Source organism: Marmota marmota, unplaced genomic scaffold (assembly GCF_001458135.2).
Source record: "Marmota marmota marmota unplaced genomic scaffold, marMar, whole genome shotgun sequence".
Taxonomy (NCBI): domain Eukaryota; kingdom Metazoa; phylum Chordata; class Mammalia; order Rodentia; family Sciuridae; genus Marmota; species Marmota marmota.
The window spans coordinates 21,345,103-21,367,687 of NW_025999842.1; the positions used below are offsets into that span (position 1 = coordinate 21,345,103).

Consider the following 22,585-nt stretch of genomic DNA (forward strand, 5'->3'; position numbering starts at 1 on the left):
GGGAGCCGGAACTCGGGCGCCCCGCGCTCGGCGTTCGCTCCGATAGGCTCAGGTTCTTAGAAGCACCCAGGCGCAGAACCCTAGCAATCTGTTTGCAAGCCACAGGCGAATTGTAGCCTGGAATTACCTGATCTATGGCTGAATGAGTTGCGGTCAGTCGAAAACAGGGGACGTGACGTCAGTTTACCAAGATGGTGGCTGCTGGCCTCCTCTGTGGACTGACCGGTGTGTAGAACCGAGCAGGACCGCTTCCTTACCCCGTCTGGAACCCAGAATTCAGCCCTGAGTACGGTGCTTGCGCGGCTGGCAGAAACTGCAGCGCTGTAACCCTGCGTCTCTATCCCAGCGCACACTGCAGACTCTAGCCGCGGGGCGATTTGCTGAATAAGCAGTTACCCTCCGTGCGACAAACCTCTCGCGTTTGAGTCCCCGTAGCCGATCCTCGTGCGATGGAAATCCTTCCTCCAGGTTCCGGAGCACCCCACTATTGCTGGAAATTCCTAACAAGATATCCTTTAGCCGTCCTGACTTGTCATACTCCCACACAGTGAAGCAGCACACGGGGGTAATGCACTCCCCTCGCCGCCATCTTCCAAATCCCGGGACTGCAAATTGTACAGCCAATATGGAAAGCAGTATGGAGATTCCTCAGAAAACTTGGATTGGAACCACCATTTGACCCAGTTATCTCACTCTTTGATATATACTCAAAGGATTTAAAATCAGCATACTACAGTGATGTAGTCACATCAATGTTTATAGCAGCTCAATGCACAATAGCTAAGCTATGGAACCAATCTATGTGCCTTCAACTGATGAATGGATAAAGAAATTGTATTGTATATCTCTACATAATGCAATATTACTCAGCCTTAAAGAAGAATGAAATTATGACATTTGCTGGAACATGGATGGATCTGGAGACTATCCTGCTAAGCGAAATAAGCCAATTCACCCCCAAAACAAAGGCCAAATGTTTTCTCTGATATGTGGAAGCTAACCCACAATAAGGGTCGGGTAGAATAGTTCTGAGGACTAGTCAAAGGGGAATGAAGGAAAGGGAAAGGGATAGGGTTAGGAAAAGCAGTGGAAAGAATCTGACACAACTTTTCTGTGTACTTACATGAATATATCACAGTGAATCCCACCATCATGTACATCCACAAGAATGGGATCTTAATTAGAATATGATATACTCCAAGCTTGTATAAATACATGAAAGTAGACTCTACTGTCATGTATAACTAAAAAAGGAACCAATAAAAAAGAGGGGAAAAAAAGGTGTTCATCCTCTTTTGTATATACTGTTTCTGGATGGAATCAGTACAACAGGGAGCTTCCTGGGTGAACTGAATTTTAATGCTCCATTTTCCCCAAGACTTGGTACCAACTTTCACTTTGGCACAATGACATCAGCTTATGTTGAAGGGTGTGGCAGGAAGCAGCCTGATGAAATGTACTATAGAGCACATAAAAGGGTATTGTTAATTGCATTTTCAAAGTTAATCTATGGAGAAATTCCTTCCAGGAGTTACCATTTCTGTATCAGAGAGGTATAAAAGATGAATCTGATGAGGCACTAAGCAATTGGCCTAGCAGTACTTAATGAAAAATAATTCTACTCTACACTAATACAAGATGTTTTTCATATATTTAACTCTTCACCTACATGAAACTCCATTTGGGGGGCAATTTATTTAGTTAATTCACAATATTGCATTGATGCAGAAACTCTAGGTTTGGGCTTATCTTCTTGTTCTGTTCACTGTCCCCTCTGCCACTGCACATTCCTGCCCAGTGCTGTGGCTCCTCAGGATGTAAGAAAAGGAAGTCCTTTATTTTGTTTTCCTCAATGCAAAAATTTTAACACCAGTTTGCCTATTAGGGTCTTAAGAGTGTTCATTCAGAGCCCCATTCCCCATAACACATCTAACATAACTTAGTCCTGAGGGTTTTCCACATTGTCAAAAACTGATGAATCAGCTCAGAGCATTCAGTCCTGCTCTCAAGTCCCTCTCTCGTGATGAATATTCTTTCAGTGGCAGCTTTCACTTTGTCATATATTTAACACTTTGTTACACAAATATTTCTAATTATATATATTATACTGATATTATTGGTGGTTTTTAATCTTAAGATTTCTTAATATTTTTGTATATATTTGAACTCTTCTATAATAAATATATTTTTTAAATTTTAAGAAAAAGTGCATGGACTCCGATGTAGTAATCTATCTGATCACTTAATAATACATGATCAGGAAAATACTAGCTTTCCTATTCTTCCACCTATTCTTTTTCACTGTATGTTCCTCATCTGATGGGAAAAAATTTCCTTTTTGTTGAAATGGACTAGAACTTAGCTCAGATAGAATGTGCAGCCCTCCTAGTCAGTTGCAGGACATCCCCAGGGAGAAGGATGAGGGACAAGGTAAGATAACTAGGGAGGACTATTCCAGTTAACCTCATGGATTCATCTATCTCAGAAGAAATATCACCCTTAGGTCTTGGCCTAACGCTTAGTCAGTGTCCTTTCTGAGGAAACCATAGGAGCCCATATTGAAACTCAGGTCCATGATGCACTTCGCTGGACTATAGAGTGATATATTTGGAAGTTGCACTTAGTTTTTTGTCTGTTTTCATTTCATTTCTTTTGCATTTCACTTTATTGCACTTCAAAGATACTGCATTATTTACCTGTTGAAGTTTTGTCCCAGCCCTGTTTTGAGCAAGTCTATCAGTGTCATTTTCCAATAGTATTTTCTCACTTATGTCTCTGTGTCACATTTAGATAATCATCACAATATTTAAAATTGCATTATTATTATTATAATATCTGTTATGATGCTCTGTGATCAGTGATCTTTGATGTTAAATTGTAATCATCTTGGAGCACGACAAACAATGCCAAAATAAGATGGTGCACTTAAGTAATAAATGTGTATGTGTTCTAACTGACCAGCCATTTGTCCATCTCTCCCCTCTCCTTGGTGCTCTTATTTCCTGAGACACAATAATACTGAAATTATGCCAATTAATAACTGTACAGGCCCCTAACTATTCAACTGGAAGGGAGATTTGCACATCTGTCACTTTAAATACAAACTAGAAATAATTAAGCTTAGCAATGAAAGCATGTCAAATCCAAGTTAGGCAGAAAGCCAGGTCTCTTGCACCAAAAGGTTAGCCAAGATGTGAATGCAAAGGACGAGTTATTGAAGGAAATTAAAAGTGTTACTCCAGTGAACACACAGATGATAAGAAAGTAAAATAGCCTTATTGCTGATATGATATTTTAGTTGTCTTGATGAAAGAATAAAACAACCACAATGTTTCCAAGAGCCAAAGCCTAATCCAGAGAAAGGCCCCAATTTCTTCGAATTTACGAAGGCCAAAAGAGATGAGGAAGCTTCAGAACAAAAATTTGAAGCTAACAGAGATTTGTGAGGTTTAAAGAAAGAAGCCATTTCTATAATATAAAAGTGCAAGGTGAAGCAGCAAGTGCTGATATAGAAGCTGCAGCAAGTTATTCAGAAGATGTGGCTAATTCATTAAGCATGATGCAATCATTCAAGAATAAAAATAATAAATTGTGGAGAGGTTTTGGGGGAAAAGGTATACTAATGCATTATTGGTGGGACTGCAAATTAGTATGACCACTTTAGCAATGTGGAGATTCCTCAGAAGACTAGAAATAGAACTACCATAGGACCCAGCTATCCTACTCCTTGGTATTGACCCAAAAGAACTAAAATTAGCATACTTTAGTGACATAGCCACATCAGTGTTCATAGCAGTGCAATTCACAATAGCTAAATTATGGAATCAGCTCAGATGACTGGATTAAGAAAATGTGGTATATATATACAAGGGAGTTTTACTCAGCTTTTAAGAAGAATGAAACTATGGCATTTGCCAGTAAATGAATGGAAGTGGAGAACATCATAGTGAAATAAACAAGACTCAAAAAAGTCAAGAGATGAATGTTTTCTCATATGTGGAAGCTAGAGCACAATAGGGAAAAAAGGGCAGGGGAATCTCATGAAAATAGGAGGAAAATTGGTGGAATAGAGGAAGAGGATTCAGGGCAAGGAGGGAGGGTGGGAGAAGGGAGAAAATATGGAATGAAAATGACCAAGTTGTGTTATGTACACACATAAATATACCACAGTAAATTCCACCTTTATTTACATCTATAAAGCACCAATTTTAAAAAGCAATAAATAAACGGAAGGAGGTCAGTAAAGAAAGGGGAATGGAGGAGAAAGGAGGTGAGAAAGAAAGGGGAAGCAGTGAAACTGAAGTAGAACAAATTTTGTTTCCATGAATGTATGATGATGTCAAAATGAACCCAATATTAGAAATAACTATAATGCACTAATAAATCTTAAAAACACACGTTTTCAATTAGAAGTAGAACCCGAAAACCTGACTGAATTTCTACCATCTCATGATAAATCTTTAATGGATGAGGAGTTACCTCTAATGGATGAGCAAAGAAAGTGGTTTCTTGGCTTTTAATATACTACTGTAGAAGTTATCATAAACAGTTGAAATGACAACAAAGGATTTGCAATATTACATAAGCTTAGTTGATAAAGTAATGGCAAAGTTTGAGGTGATCAACTCTAATTTCAAAAGAAATTCACTGTGGGTCAAACAGTATCATAGATTACATGTTTTCATATTGAAGCAAGAAGCGTCAATTAGTGTGGCAAACTTCAGTGTTGTCTTATTTTAAGAAATGGCTACAACCACTCTAACCTTCTGCAACCACTACCCTGATCAGTCAGCAGCCACCATCACTGAGAAAAGACCCTCCACACAAAAAGATTCCAACCTGTTGAAAATTCATTTGATTGCTAGCATTTTTAGGAGTAAAGTATTTTTAAAGTATATATACAGTTGTTTTTAGAAACAATGCCACTGCATTCTTAATGCAGTTTAATGTAAAAATGACAATTTTATATATTGGGAAACAAAAAGATTTTTTTGACATGTTTTATTATGATATTTGCTTTATTGCTGTTGTTTAGAACCAAGATTTGAGTATCTTCTAGGTGTGTCTCGATTTATTTATCATTAATGTAGATTCAGGAACTCTGAATACAGTAGCAGTATACTCAGTGGTTTGCAAATGGTTAATTATTCTGGAAGCTTGCTTAAAACTCAATGGAAAAAATAATAATTGCTTTTTCTTTGTTTTTAAAAAAAGGAATAAAATATATGGCCTTTTCATCTCACAGAGGTAGAGATAAGTATAATACTAAAATTTAGGATAAACAAAACTAAAATTATTTTAGTCCTTAATTATGAAAAATCTATAATGATATACAGAATATATAATGAGGAATTAAAATACTCAACATTTAAGAGTATTTTTCAATATTATAATTAAAAGATAAATAATAAGCATAAAAAATGACAGATAAGAATAGACAATACATAATGGAGGAAATGAAAGAGTCCTCAAACTCTAAAGTTCAGACATTTGTAGATACTTGCATAAATGATATTTAAGTCGTCACAGAATTGAATTAGAAAAATTAAGATCTAACTAGAAAAATGACAAAACAGCATACACTTAATCTAATTTGACCAGCAAATAATCATTATAATAAAAATGCATGTAAATGTGTTCCACTAACTTCACCTTGGGAAAGTTAGGTGTAGAAATAATTTATTGCTATCCCTGTGTTTTTATATGAGTATATATTCGGCTTTCCTACGTGTTGGGTAAAAGAAACCCCATAATAATAATGGTAACACAAAGCAGGTCCATTAAAAAGAAAAAGGCAACAAAAGCAGAAAGAAGAGAGAAAAGGGTCTCATACATAATGCTGCTATTCCACATGGAATGTCCTCCTTCTGAGCTTCCTCTCCTGGTGAATTACTATACATGACATTTTCTGAACTAATGATAATAATTAAACTGTGTTCTTATTTGTTCTCTAGATTTAAATTGATAATTGTGCTGGAAACTCAGAAAAAAAGATAATTAGTATATTCCTCAGCAGGAACTGATGAGAAACTATTCCTTAGATGATGTTAAATAAATTGGTACACACAACGGAAAATGTTATTTTGGCCTATAATACGTGTGCATTAGGAGTATGTTGGATTTTGTTGGCTATCACAACTTGGTTGTGCTTAGGAAAGGATATTCATTATTCATTTCAGTTTGAACTATCCTGATTCCTGAGAGAGAGAGAGAGAGAGAGAGAGAGAGAGAGAGATTGAGATTATATTCCATATAAATGTTTATCATATATATTAGTTTAGTGTCTCTCTCTCTTTCACACACACACATTAGTGGAGTGCAAAAGCTATTTTGTGACTGTTATTGTCAGCACTTTTAGCTACTTTTGTGTTTTTTTTTTCCTGGTTTTATCTTAATGTTCCAAAATGTTTATTTATAGTCGTAAACATTTTGTTATTTACACATGTAAATAATAAAAAAAATTATGTTCTGACATCCTCTAACCACCATGCCCCACCTTCATAACTTTCATATATAGAATCACCATGAAAGATTCAAGAATACTGAGATAAAAAGAGGTAGGAAAAACAAGGCCTGACATGGTTTACAATCCTGGGAATGAGTTAGCATAACAGTGTTTGAATTTTAACCAGGAAATTCTCAGCTAATTCTGATCTATTTTACAAATCCAGAATGGAATTAAAAAAAAAAATTCTCTACCTTGGTAAGTAGTGTTTCTTAAATCAGCAGTGTGAGACTGAATGTTACTGTAATACCTATTGTTTAGATTTTTAGCACTTAGGGCATTTTGTAAGGATAGACTTATATATCTGTTTGGGAACTCAATGATGGCATAATCTAAGTCTGTGTGTTTGTTCCTGAATTTAGAACATTTGATATAAAGATTATATTGAATGCTGACTATTGAATGAATAAACAAACGAGAAGAAATCTTACTAGTAATTGTGAGTGAAAGTTAGCATCTGTTACCAGTTATGTACTCCATTTCTTAACTTGTTCTTCTGCTTTAATTGCAAAAAAACTGGGGGATATCAGAAATGGAGGTCCTGCTAAACTTCCTGTCACCTTGTTCTAATAGGATGGTCACAGGAGGAATATGTGTTCTTATAGCTTACAGAGAAAGGGGAAAAGAAAAAAAAAGGAAATGAGCAGAAAATTGAAATTGGTTTAAATAAAATATTATTATACATAAAAATAGCATGAAAAACAGGAAAAAGGCTTCATGGTTTTAGTAGGTCTATAAAGGCTATTGCAAAGGAAATAGTAAAGCAACTATGTAATTTGAAAAATTATAAAATATGTTGTCAATTATTGTGAAGATGTGAATTTTTATTAACAATAATTATTTTAATGTTTCCCAAGATGTGAATGTACCATAGAGCTCCAAGAATCACTACTGAAAACAGTTACTTAGAAGTCAAATTTATCATTAAGAAATGGAAGTGGTGACCTTGAACATGATAAGTGATTTTTGTTGGTTTGAAGATAAGACCTTATTAATTCAGATTCTACTTAATTTGAAATTTGTGATCATTTGCCAAGGCTGACATTTCGTCTTGCATTATCTTGAAGAAAGTTTTAACTGAATTGATGAATAGCTTAAAGAAGATAGTGGGGAGCATTTAACCTTTGTGGAAAAAGACAACATCATTTTAGAACACTTTATAACATTGTTTATATGCAAATAGATGCTATTATTTATGAATTGATTTTTGTCTCTCAAAGCAAACCTAGAATAATTTATTTTTACAAATACAGCTTTAGTTACTCTTACATATAATTCCGACTAATTAAATACAGTAAATTGGATTTGTTTATTATTCATTTACCTAGTGTTTATAAGTGTTTATTGAGAGACAGTCATGTGCAGGGCCCTGTGAAGGACGCAGGTATTTGGTCTAGTGCAATGTTTTAAAATCTTCTTTGATTACTCAGCTCTATTGGCAAAAGTATTTGAGAATTTACCATTGACATATGCATATTTGCTTACAAATTACATGCATGTACTATTTTACTAATATATGAAGTACATTAAAAACTAATTTAAGGATACATTACAAATAGGATGAGATAAAAAGAAACAAATAAAAGTTGTAATAATGAATCTTCAGGTTCATGTTTAGTGTTTATCCCATTGAGTTTCCCTATACTCTAAGACAACAGTCCTCTGAAACCAGCTACTGGAAAAGAGAAGAGAGTGTGGAGAAAGCACACTTGCTGCTGCTTATTTCTGGAGAAGAATGAAATACATCCATTCTCTATATACTTCTTTCAAGAGGAATTAGTTACAGGGTCCCATCAGGATGCAAATTTTATGCTCCACTTCTAAGGGATAGAAGATTCCACACATGAGTGAGATCACGAGGTATTTTAGTTCTGTTCCTGTATTATTTCACTGAACACACTGTCTTCTAAGGGGTTGATGTGAAAAAGAATAAACTTTCCTCCAGGTATTGTTCAAAATATCATTTGCTCTAGAACACTACTTTCTAGATTGCATCTGGATACATACAAGAACATACTCTATGCTGGTAGAAGAATAGCATAAGTAGTCAAGACATTAAGATTAAATACTTATTCTACATATAAGCTATATAGGGGTATGTGTGTGCATAGTTTGTGTGTATATATTGAGATAAAATCAGTCTTCTTTATAATATTAAATTTGTGGGGATGAGAATATGGTATAGACATCTCTGATGAAAAAGAAAACATTTCTTGGTTTATGGGAAGAGTACAAGAGGGGATGTGGTTGAGAAATAGACCTTTAATCATGTCTAAGGTTCTCCATGTGAACAAAAGAGAACATTAATCTTGGATGTTGATATAGTCATAAGTCCTGATTTGTCAAGCCCTATACCTTGTGACAGGTATTTGTGGTCAATAATGACTTTTTAATTTTCATCTTTTGCCCTCTGTAAAGGACGTGAAGGATCTCACCACGTCTTTTTACCAGTGTGATTTTGCCCATTATTTTTCTTATTGCTTTGAGGTTTGAGGTGTTTCAAACTAGGCTTTTCAGATGCAGCCAAGATTTTGTGCTCACCCTTCTGATGTTACTGGGATTGGGAGAGAAAATATACTACAATTCTTAGTTATGGGTGGATAACTAAGCAGCTTCAGGAAAATGCATATAAATTTTACAGTGCCATCATAAAGGTTGCTGTTAACATTGACTCATAACAAGCTATATATTTTAGTTAAAGCAATTATAATTAACCATAATAACAAATGAAAAAGAAAGGGAAGTAGATAGTATTTATGGAAACGTAAACATTCTCTGTTGGAAAATAACAATATTTTCAAAGATATTGTTGATACCTGATCTGACAAAAGCAATTAACACACTTTCTCTACCCAGGATTATTTCATGTGTGAACATTACTGTTTAGACCAGCCAGGTTTGATTTGTTCTCTTATAAAACAAGTTCTTCATATGAAAATGCTCCCAGTGCAGTTGAACTCCCTTTCTGTTTCTTCATATTCCTAGAAGTGCCTTATTTTGGTTCCTGGCAGACCTTTACTTTCTAATGGATTGGTCTTGCCTTTCAGAATGTGACCTCTTGCTCCCCAGGTTATGTCATCATTTTCTCCTTACAATATCTACAAAAATTAATACAACTGAATAAAAAGTAGATTTTGGCAAAAATGGGTACTTACTGAATAAAAAATAATTTGACCTGATCCTCACAAGAAGAAAATACCATTGAGGCATGACACTTAATTCAGAGTTTTTAAATAGTGTTTTAAAATCTACTCTAAGGACTATTTTTCTTAATCTTAGAAATCAGTTATCAATCAACAGTCACATTTCTAAAACAAATGAATTCTTTTGGTTCATATATTAGATCAAAAATGCCAATCAGGGGCTGGGGTTGTAGCTCTGTGGTAGAGCACTTGCCTAGTCACTTGCTGTCATCATTATACAAAATACATGTATGAAGATTTGAATTTGGTGTCAACATACCTTACATACAGAGATATGACAAATTGTGGTATATATGTGTAGTAAGAATTGTAATACAAAAAAAGAGTATATGTATAATGGCATAATTTGGCTTGAACATACTTTATATACAGAGTTATGAAAAATTGTGCTGTATATGGGTAATAATGAGTGTAATGCATTCCACTATTGTCATGTATTTAAAAAATAAAATAAAATAAAATAAAAATGCCAATCAGACATAGTCAATATTTGACCTTCTCCTCCCTCAACAAACTGCCCAAGTATTTAATTACATTTTATTTAAAAAGTAATTATTCTTATTTTGCATGTTTTTAATAGTAATAAATTTTTTAGAAAAATATTCAACATCGATTTTCTGTTTTTAATTTATAAGTTAAGATAGCTTTTCTTTTTAGTTGTTAATTTTTTAATCTTGAATTTAAAGATAAAATATTAACATATTAACAAAAAGTATCTAAATATGAAATGGATTATATAAGAATATTCAAAATAGGTTTCTCATTTTCTGGAGGAGGGGGTGAATTTTTTTGTAGCTTCTATTAAAGAAAAACATTTATAACTAACATTTCCATAATATTTGAAAAGCAAGTTCTGATACAAATTCTTTGAGATACATTATTATTGGGTCCAATTTATAGATGAGGAAAACTGAGATTCGTGAAGTATAGCAGGTACTATTAATGACTTTTAGCACTGGTCATTTCCATGCATGCTAGCTTGCATTCAAATTGCCAGTACATGTGACCATTTACCTTTCTAGTGTCAAAATCCAAAACCCATAAAGTACCTGATTTCTCCTAATGGAATTCCACACAACATTGCTTGAACCAAGGGAGCCACTTATAAGGAAAAGAAGTCCAATAGTGGACAAGTGACATAGGACCTGTTAGTGCTATCATTATGAAGCTCCCAGTGAAGGACCTCAAGACCCCAGGCCCAACATTAGGAAAACTAACCCCTGTGCCCTGAAGCTGCAAGATGTTCCCTTACACAACCCCCATGTCAAAACCCCACCAGCTGCACGTAGCACTTCAAGTCTCGCATAATGTTACCACAAGATGTTCCATAGAGATAACCCCGGAAGGGCCAAACTTAAGCAAACATGGTAAAAACAGGAACTAAAAGGACAGGGTGCAATTTTATGGTTTTTCCGAGAACATAAAGTGGAAAAAACAAGTTTGCCCCCCGGGTGACCAAGAGGCTGGATTCAGAGGAACCAATAGAATAGCTGTTGCTGGGCTAAGCTAGAAACTAACCCCCTGCTCCCTATAAAAGATCTGTACCCCAAAGCCCGGTGTGCCAGTTCACCTAAGCTCCGGCTGGGGTGTTGCTGAGCACCCGCAGGCGCCTGTGTATCAATAAACTTGCCTCTTGCTTTTGCAGCCAGTGTCTCTCTCGCGTGGTCCTTTCCGGGTTTGGGATCTGTGGATCTTTCACCAGAAGCTGCTGACCTGATGCATGTAATTTTTTTTCTTAAAGCTAAGAAACCAACTGGGGAATTCAGCTCTGATGGGGTGGGTCTATGCTTTCGAGAGGTGCTGTCAACATTAAATTCATTAGCATGATATGGTGCTATGTTTTCTGATAGGTAGAAAGGAATCAAGGAGTAGAAGCAGTAATGGCCCACCTAACCAGTCTAATTAGAGAATTCATGTCTCCTATATCTACTAATTTAAATCTTGTTGGATTAGAAGTCTTGGTTCCTATGTTAGTCAACTTTCCATTACTATAATAAAGACTTGAAAGAATCAACTTGTAAAGAGCAAAGTTTTATTTTGGCTCATGGTTTCAGAAGTTCCAGAGTCCATGATCAATTGGCCCTGTTGCTTTGGGTTTGCATGGCAGAGGAAATTGCTTTCTTTATGGCCAAAAATTAAAAGAGAGAAAGAAGAGACTGTAGTTCTACAATCCTCATCAAGAGCATACCCTCAACGATTTTGCCTCCTCCTAGGACCTATCTCTCAAATGTCTCACTATCTCCTAATAGTGCCAAGCTGGGAACCAGGTTGACTTTCAACACACAGACCTTCGGGGGGGTACATTTTAGATACAAATTATGGCTGTTTCTTCACATACAGTGACCTTCACATGGGGTATGCTTGAATTCTGGTTGTTCAAGGAGAGAAGGTAACAAGACCCTAGAAGTGCCCTACCCCTGGAGCCTTGGGTTTTTACTATTTCCTTGTATCCTCTTGCTTCTTCCTAATGTGTGAGTCTTTGACTAAAAGCTTATTCAGATCAACAGATCCTTCTCAGCCTGTTCTAAATGCAGGCTGGAATTAATTCCCCCACCCCAAAAGCTCTTGACCAATGTTTGATAGAAGATACTGTTCAAATACTTCAGTTTTCTAATTTGGAGTAAGATAACTTTGGGACATATCTTTTATTTCTCAGAGTTTTCCAGAAGGATTAAGCTCTAGTTTCCTACAGTGAGAACTTTATTCATATATACATTTGATATTAACTTTTTAAACTTTTTGTTTTATTTTTCCACTCAGCTACTGGGGATCACCTTCCAAGTCAACTAATTGTAGTGAAATATTTGAATTAGGGTGTGTTTGCTGGAAACCCAATCTAAGCAGGTTACTTGTTAAATGTCACTGCCACAGTGATAGTGCAGAGGTACAGTTTCTCTTAAGCCAGTACTCTTTTTGCACTGCATTCCAGAAGTGTTCTGTATACACCAGACTTGATATTGGTATTGATTTATTCTAGACCTTTATGTAGAAAGGTTAAATTACCATGTCATGGAGGTAAAAAATATCGCCCAGTATCCCTCCCTCCCTTCCTTCCTTCCTTCCTTCCTTCCTTCCTTCCTTCCTTCCTTCCTTCCTTTCTTTCTTTTTCTTTTTTTGGTACAGGAATATAATCAAATAGTATGAATCTGAACATTTAAAAACAAAATGATAGTATAGATTGGTCATATTCACATTCCTTCATTCTGATGTGCTCCACAGAGGAGAGAGGATTCTGTTCTCCAAGGTTGGATCAGTTTCCTTATATGGGTTGGATGATGTGCTGATTGTCGGGAGAGAAGCAGATGATACCCTTTTCTTTTGTAAATGGGATGTTTCAAGAATGGAGAATTTGACTTCATGGTGTGGATGAGGCCACAATATGAACCCCCAGGAAGGGAAATTGGAAAGCAGTGTGTAGACTCAAGTTGCTGCACTGATGAAGTAAAGAAGCAGTGACTTTTATTTATTGACATGAAAAAGGCAGAATAGAAAGAGAAAAGAACCACATGAGTTGAGATTTTGTGAGGATCTCTGCCTGTGTGGGAAGTATTGAGGGTGGTAGTGAGAGCTAAAAAGGATTTTAAAGGTATTCTGCTGTGTCTTTTGGGATTTCCTAAAAGGTGAGTGAAGATTAAAAGTAATTTGTATTTAATTTTGTTTGTTTGGCTGTTTCTTTGACTGCAATGCCATACCCAACTGGATTACAGCAGACCCCTTTCCAGGTTAGGAGTAATTACATGTGCTAGAACCAACATAGCTCAAATAGAGTTTCTACTAAATTTAGTTTGTGGGTCTTCTATTACCTGGGTGGGAAGATAATAAAAGACTCAAAAACTAAATTTAGTAGAAACTAAATTTAGGTGAGGCAGCATGATACCCCTGGAATGAGGTGCAAAGGAAGAACAAATAGTGACAAAAAGAAAGCAGATTTAATTAAATAGTCCAGAATTCCTAAAACAATTTTTAACGCCTTCATTTTTCAATCTAAGGCCAAGAACTCAGGTAGTCCAGGTATTGGAGGAGTCAAGGGACAGAACAGTGGAATGTGTGCTCAGACTGTATCCCTTGTGGAGAAGGAGAGATGGCTTCCCAGGGGGTCACAGTGGAAGCCAGCCATTCTGTGTTTACCTGGATCCACTTCTCGTTGATGTTTCTGAACTCAGACCAAGTCCATGGTCAGTGTCGAGGTCACCTGAAAATATGGGCTTTGAAAGAGCTGGGCTTTACTGAGAAGCAGAATTAGTGCAGAAATGAGAAACAAAAGAAAAGGTTGGAAGAGGAAAGCAAATAGATATTATTGGTGTATCTGTTTTGTATTTAATGCCCTAGCTCAGGATGGAGCTTAGGAATAGGTGTGAAAGAACCCATACAGTCTCTAAGAGGCTGGGAGGCTGCTGGTGATGCCTCCAAGGGAAGAATCGCAGTCAAGGTTGGGCACAGGGGACTCAGAAGAGTTGTTCCACTAGGCAGCACTGATGAGAAACTCAGTGGGATCGAACGCAAGAGGTATATTAGAGATAATTAAAATCCCTGTTAATAATGGATTTTCTGTAAGCTTCAGAATGAGTGAAAGAAAGTGGATTCAACTTCAGAGAACATATAAGGGGGAAGTCAGAAATTCTGCAATTTTTGTGATTCTTCTGAATAATTGAAGACTAAAGAATATCAGAAAATAAAGGTCAGAAAAGGAATAGCTGAGATATGATGTGTTAACAGTGGCAAAAATATAGAAGCTACAACAGCAATGGAGACTTAGAATAGGAGAGGAACATAAGCGAAAATATGCTGAGACTGAATGACACTAGGACAAGGGGGAATTCAAAGAAAGACTTTAGAGAGCCAACCAAAAAAAAATGTGTTTAACAACACTGCAGGAAGCCCTTGCTATGGAAAAGTGCAGCATTATTATTTTGATTATAAGATAGATACTTAATGGAATAGTTGAAAAAATCTATTAAGTCCTCTTTGAAAGCTATAGGACAGGAAAGAAAAAGTCACTAGTTAATAAAAGCTAGGAAAAGAAAGATGGTAAGGGGCAAAATGAAAGTAAGATTTTAGTTCTCTTAAAACATTAGTTTATAGTGCACAATTCACAATAGCTAAACTGTGGAACCAACCTAGATGCCCTTCAGTGGATGAGTGGATAAAAAAAAGTGGCATATATACACAATGGAATATTTTTCATCAATAAAAGAGAATAAAATCATGGCATTTGCAGGTAAAGAGATGGAGTTGGAGAAGATACTGCTAAGTGAAGTTAGCCAATCCCCAAAAAACTAAATGCAGAATGTTCTTTCTGATATAAGAAGGCTGATTCATAGTGGGATAGAGAGGGGGAGCATGGGAGGAATAGAAGAACTCTAGATAGGGCAGAGGGGTGGGAGGGGAAAGGAGGGGGAATGGGGTTAGAAATGATGGTGGAATGAGATGGACATCCTTATTCAAAGTACATGTATGAAGACATGAATTGATGTGAATATACTTTGTATACAACCAGAGATATGAACAATCGTGCTCTATACGTGTAATAAGAATTGTAATGCATTCCGCTCTCATATGTAAATTAAAAAAAATAAAATAAAATATTGGGAAAAAAAAAACATTAGAGAAGATCACCATCAGAAACTTTGTGGTCTGTATTCTTAAGAGAGAGTCAGATACTAAGCTCTGTCACCTGTTCACAAAGAGAGGATTCCAGGGGGCGCCATTCTTTCCATCACTGCATGGCATCATCTGCCTCATTCTAGGTACCAGGAATGTGCTGTAGGGCATATGGAATCTAAGCAAAATGAACAAATTGTAGGCCCCTACTCACCAAATGTGGTAACCATAGGACAAATGGAAGAAGAATATAAGGGGAAAGAGATATATTTGCTTGATGCCACACACACAAAATTGTGTGCTTATGAGTTATTTTAGATCATAAAGAGATTATATAGAAATGTCTCAAAACATTGTTTGTTGGAATCTATGAGAGCTGGGAATGTGGGCAAGCAAGAGGAAGAGGATATGAGAAGAATAAATGAGATTTATTTTAAGTTTTGACTTCACACATGAAAAGATACTTTATATCAAAGGGTATTTTAAATCTCACTTATTGCCACAGCATCTTTGAAATCACAAAGATTCTGATCCTTCTAAAATTTTGCAGATTTAACATATTTAAATCAAAAAGAATTGATGCATTTTGGAGTGATTTTTGGATTAACACATATTTAAGTAATGGAATTATCTCTAATTTTTAATGTTTTTCACATTACCATTATCTCCTAGTCAATCCTTACAAACTTTCAAAATAAGAAGTATAGTGTATATTTGGGCCATATGCTCCTGATAGTTATAATCCCATTTCTGTCCCATTCTAGTCTGTCTTCCAATTGTGCAAATATAATACACTTTGTGCTTTTCTTATCCATTAAAATTCCTTTTCAAAAGCTAGAGCTGAAGAATGGGGAACTCCTTGCTATGTAAGAATGGTAATTTAATCCCCCTTATGTCCAGGTTATCTGTCCATGAAAAATACTGATGATGGCTTAAAAGGACATGCTGGCATCTGAAATAGAAGAAATAAATGAATATTTTGAGATGTATTTCATACATAAAAATGACAAATAGATCTCATCCTTAATTAAATTTGGGGGACAGAGAAGGAAAGAGAGGAGTCAAGGGTGAAGTTATGGTTTAGCCTATATTACAAAAAGATGCTGGTACTATTCAGTGAGATGGGGAAGATTAGAATGAGAATAGAGGGGGTTTTACTAAAAGATTGACTTAGACCATGTCAAATATGAAATGCTTATTGGAAACCTATATAGAGATGTCAAGTGGAAGTGATATACATAAGAGTAGTTTGGAAGTCTATTCAAAAGTAGCAGTTCTTTCCCTGGATCTAGAAGATATTACACATAGAGATATTACTTAAGATGACAAAAAAATCTCTAACTACTAAGCCCTCTAATGTCGTTATCAACTGAATGTTTGTGTCCTCTCTAAATGCCATGTGAAATCCTAACTCCCAATGTGATGGTAGAGGGATGTGGGGCTGATGGGAAGTAATTGGTCATTTGGGTAGAACTCTTATGAGTGGGATTAGTACCCAGAGCTCGCTTGTTCCCTTTCAGCCATTTGGGGAAACAGCAAAACCTTGACAGTCTGCAACCCAGAAGAGGCCTTCAGCAGAACCTGGCCATGTTGACACTCTGATCCCAGATTTCCAGCTTCCAAAACTGTGAGAAATAAATTTCTCTTCTATATAAGCCACCTGCTCATGGTGTTTTGCTCTAGCAGCCCAGACTGACTAAGACAAGTATTAAAAAGTCAGAAAGGAGAATAGGTCCAACAAAGAATATGGAGAATAAAAGAAAAGGAAAACCAGGTTTGTGAGATGTCATAGAAATAAGGGGAGAAATACTTCAAGTAAAAATGAATTCTGCTGAGAGGTCAAAGAGGAGAAGACCAATGAAGTGAGCATGTGTTTGGCAAGGTACCAATTTGTTGACTGTCAGAAGCAGCAGTTTGGGTTCAAAGAGAAGGAAGTCTGAGTGATTGAAGAATAAATGGAAGGTAAGGAGGGAAAGCCCATTAGATATTTCACTTCATTGTGAAGGGGGGATGGAATATTAAATACAGGAGGATTTAGAATTGAGGGAGAAGTTTATATTTTAAGGAGATTAGACCCTACAGCATGTCCATGGAAAATTGAGTGCCATGATAGGGACAAGGAATCAACAATGCAGGAATGACAAGGATGATGGCAGAACAAAAGCTCAGAGAAGGTGAATCAGTGGCAGAAGGATCTGGAGCACCAGCGGAGTATTGTCAAGGTGTGTCTTCCATCATTGTAGAAGGGAAGACAGAAAACTAGGGCAAGCAGGAAGAGAGGTTCATCGACTGGGTGGTAGGAGATAAAGGCATTCTGTCTGGCAAAGAAGTAGAAATCTGCATGAGACAGAATCCAGAGTGTTTCTGTTCAGGACCTAAGCAACTTGTGTGCCCCTACTATGCTGGCTAAGAGATATATCAGTTCCTCACTGAAGAGCAGGTGAGCTGGAGTTGACATTCACACTGTATAATAAACTTTATGTAGTTTTATTTATAGAGTATAGATTCAGTCATTGCCAACAAATCCCTTTATCATTGCCAGAAAATCTTCAAATAAAGAACTTCTCTAGGGGTTATTAAAAATAGATCCGGGGATTTGTGGGACCCTACCTTTCCACTAGGTCCCAGTTATGGTGCCCCTTATGGAGGACCAAGGGAGCTGATTTGCTTCAATGAGCTCAGTTGCATATGGAATAATGTTAATAATGAGAAAATGAGAATAGCTTAAGCATTACTGAAGATTTACTCTGTGCCTACACTGTATTGAAACATATGCTTTAATTTTCCTATGTAATCATCAAAGTAGAGCTCTGAGGTAGGAATATTACCTTCTTTTCACATGTGAGAAACCTAAGGTTAGTCAGAGGAAGGTTGTCTACAGTGTATAGCTAAGGTATGAATTTACACCAGTATGAGTCCAGAGCCAGCAAAATGTACATGTGTGTACCTGTGCATGTGCTCATTGAACTGAGCAGCTTAACAATGTGTCCAGGTTTGAAACGTACAGGGCAGGCTATTTACAAATGTTCCAATCTTATTTCTCTAAAGTTAAGACCAAAAATAATAAGGAAATAATTAAGAAATAAAATACAGGTTAAAATAAGAATAAGTAAAGTAAGTAACCTAATGTTGAAGAATTTAGACCTGGAAACTAGGAGTCAAAAGTGATTCGACTTTATTTTAAGAAAGACTGAATGCAACAGGAAGAGAGACAGATAGATGGATGGATGATAGATAGATAGATAGATAGATAGATAGATAGATAGGGAATTATTGGTTCTTAGAATTGCAGAAATATGTAGCACTAGAAGCAATCCTACAAATTGAGGCCCATAGAAGGACAGTGGTTTGTCCGAAGATTAACAGGAGATTTAATGCCCCAGGATTAACCCTGGATTTCTTTTCTATTTAATGCTTCTCCCCCTCCCCCGTTATCCTGAGTTCCTCTTAAACAAAAAGTGAGAATAGAAATTAACACATAATAATTAAAAGAACAACATCAAAACAGTTCAGAAAAGGAGAAAAGAGAAATATGCAAACAAAGAAAGTAGGTACAACTTGCATATCCTAAAACATATTCAAGAAAAGCATGTTAAATGATTTAAAAGAATTGTGTGCAAAATTAGATGAGTGTGATGAAGAACAGGAAGAATTGAAGAATATCCATTTTTTAAATGAGCCCAGAAATAACTAAAGAAACAGAATTATGGAAAGAATGCCAAATAGCACGTGGAAGTCCGAGGAATGAAAAAACGTGTGGGCAGAGAAGTTACAAATATAATGGGCCTTTGAGCTGTAGTGCTATAGTGTTGAATTCTAGAAGACATTTGAAATCTTCTCATCAACCTCTGACAAAAGTCTTCAATAATGTGTGGAAACTGTCAAATGAATACAACTTTAAAGTAAAGTGTTAATAATGTTTTTTGAAAGGGAATGGGAAGAGCCAGGCACAAGCCCGTAATCCCAGCAGCTCAGGAGACTGAGATAGGAGGATTGTGAGTTCAAAGCCATCCTTAGCAACTGCAAGTCTCTAAGCAACTCAGTGAGACCCTGTCTCTAAACAAAATACAAAATAGGATTGGAGATGTGGCTCAGTGGTCTAGTGCCCCTAAGTTCAATTCCCTGTACCCCCCTGGCAAATAATGTGGGGGGATGGGAAGAGAGAGGCCCTTGACATTAGTAAATGCAATTTACAAATTTTCTTCTGCCACCAAGTTATCCTGCAACGATTATTCTCATGCATAATTACTAGGTGACATCTGCAGCACCATGGTGTACCATAAATCAGAAGGAAATGATCAGTGACTTTAAAATTATAAAATGTGCTATTAGGAAGACAGGGATAGGGAGAATAGTTTAGAGTGACTTTCCTCATCCTCTCTTCAGGACCCTCCTGGGATATGTGAGGACAACACATCTAAATGAACCTAGAGTGCCCACACTCAGTGGAGGTGGGAAAAGACAGAATGACAGGTGAAGTGAAGCAACGCTTCTTCCTTATGTGGGTAGTCCCCTGTTCCTCCTCAGAGGAAATGTGTCAAATTTATACCAAGTTAAGGCTACAGTTGAAGGTTTCCAAATGGAAGACAGGTAGATGGGCTTTGCTGGCCATATGATATTGTGTAGGCCCTAACAGGAGGGTGGGAGAGAACACATGATGAAACATAATGAGAAAACTGGTGAAGTAGGAAAAGAAACATTTAAACATTTATGTAGGAAAGAAACATTTAAAAAGGTATTTTCACTAAATGTGCTTTGTAAGCCTGACAACACTTGATTCTCTGTAATGGAATAGGTATGGTGGTTGTAATATGGTGTGATAAAATGTTGAACTATATGTTGGTGAAATGTATACCACATAATTTGGGGAAAAAAACTGAAAAATACACCATTAACTCCAATGCATTTTATAGCATGTAAAATATTTCTCTCTATAGTAAAATTTGCTAATTAAAAAAGTCATAAAACTAGATTGATAATCTTAAAGCTAGCTAGACAGGGTATAATTTTGTTTTGTTTGCTTTTGTTTTTGTGCAAAGCAAATAAAACAAGCAAATTAAAAACATGAATATGGTATATATCTCATATTTTGGATTATGGTAAGAAAGTTATTGAAATGTATTTATTTTATTATATTTTTGCTGTATAAATAAAATTATTTTGGGGGGGAATCAAAGCTTGTGTTTTGTTCTATGAAAGCACAGTCTAATTAAGATGGTTGTTCTCACATATGTAAGAATATTTAAGTTTTAATTATGTAATTGTATAGAGACTTATAATTTTAATATTCTATTAACTAGCTAGCCTATATGAGCTGTTATATTGTTACACTGTTTTCTGGTTATTACTATACTAGTTAAAACAAACACATATTATTCTTGAATTTTAATGATAGATCTTAGGATATTATAAAATACTTTAATATTTAAAAAATATCTGTAGTACCACATTCTAGAACACTTTTTATTCTGAGCTTCTCATGAACTCTGCAAAATAGAAGCATTATGAAGGGTATTCATCCTTTTTTCCTACTTCCTCTTATACAGTCCCCTGCTTTGCTGGGGTCAGAATTCTAGGAACTGAATTCTCTAGAATTTAGTTTTGGTTTCCATTTATGAGAGATGCTTAATGAGTTTGGAAGATGTAGGGAAAGTAGGGCATATTGTTCTTCCTCCAGTGTGGTATATAGTGATGTGGATTTTAGAAAACATGACTTTTTAAAAGCTTTTTCATTGAGATATAACACGTACCTTATAGTGTGCACTAATATTAACTCTACAGGTTGGTGAATAGCACATCAAGTGCTATAAATTTCCTATGAAGTACTACTTAGTTTCATCCTCCAAATTTTGTTCTCACTTCCAAATACTTATAATTTCCCTTTTGATTTATCCTCAACCAATGAGTTATTTAAATGTGTTTTTATTTCAAAAAATTTGGAGAATATTTCAAAGATATTTCTTTTATTGGTTTCTAATTTATTTTTAGAGATTATATTTTATATAATTTGGATACTTTTATGTTTACTGAGGTTTTTATTTTGTGTGTGTGTGGGGGCGTGCAGTCCAGAGTATGTTCTGTCTTGTTAAATATTTTGTATGTACTTGAAATTGCTTGTAATCAGCTGTCAGGTGGGGTCTTCATAAATATCAACTAATGACATTGGTTAGTAGCATTGTCAGTGTCTTCCATATGCTTATTCTCTCTACCTTCTTCAGTTATTGAGAGAGTGGAATTAGAATCTCCAACCATAATTGGGGATTTGTCAACTTCTTGTACTTCTATCAATTCTTGGTTTATATGTTTCAATATCTGTTATTAGATAAATAAATGTTAATATTTTTTATATCCTCTTAAGGAATTAACTCCATTAAAATTATTAAATAATGTTATGTAGCCTTGGAATATTGTTTGCTCTGAAATTGGCTCTTCAGTGTTTTTTTAAAAAATTTAATGCATTGCAATTCATATTACACATATAGAGCACAATTTTTCATATTTCTAGTTGTACTCAAAGTAGAGTCACATCCTTCGTGTCTCCACACATGCACTTAGGGTAATGATGACTATCACATTTCACTGTCTTTCCTACCCCTTTGTCCCCTTCCTTCCCCTCCCTCCCCTTTTCCCCTTTGCCCTATCTAGAGTTCATTTAATCCTCCCATCCCCCACACCCCTGCAGTATATTATGAATCAGCATCCTTAAATCAGAGAAATCATTCAGCATTTGTTTTTTGGGGATTGGCTAATTTCACTTAGCAGTATATTCTCCAGTTTCATTCATTTACCTGCAAATGCAATGATTTTATTCTTTTTTAATGCTGAATAATATTTCATTGTGTATATATATCACATTTTTTTAGCCATTCATCTACTGAAGGGCATCTAGGTTGGTTCCACAGTTTAGCTATTGTGAATTGTGCTGCTATAAATATTGATGTGGTTGTGTTCCATTCTAAGTTTTCCAAGGATTCTCCATACTGCTTTCCATATTTGCTGCACCAGTTTGCAGTCCCACCAGCAGTGTACTAGTGTGCCCTTTTCCCCACATCCTTGCCAACACTTATTGTTGTTTGTAATCTTAATAGCTGCCATTCTGACTGAAGTGAGATAAAATCTTAGAGTAATTTTGATTTGCATTTCTCTAATTGCTAGAGATGTTGAACATTTTTTCATACATTTGTTGATTGATTGTATATCATCTTCTGAGAAGTGTCTGTTCAGTTCCTTGGCCCAGTTATTGACTGGGTTATTTGTTTATTGGTGTTAAGATTTT

General features: G+C 35.8%; 1 long non-coding RNA gene across 1 annotated transcript; it reads left to right on the top strand.

The window, feature by feature from the left end:
* The first annotated feature begins 3,452 nt into the window (after window positions 1–3,452).
* Window positions 3,453–11,285, top strand: LOC125617763. Its single transcript, XR_007348992.1, has 4 exons — window positions 3,453–3,481; window positions 4,264–4,270; window positions 9,245–9,248; window positions 10,884–11,285. It is a non-coding gene; the product is annotated as an uncharacterized LOC125617763 (long non-coding RNA).
* Window positions 11,286–22,585: the final 11,300 nt, after the last annotated feature.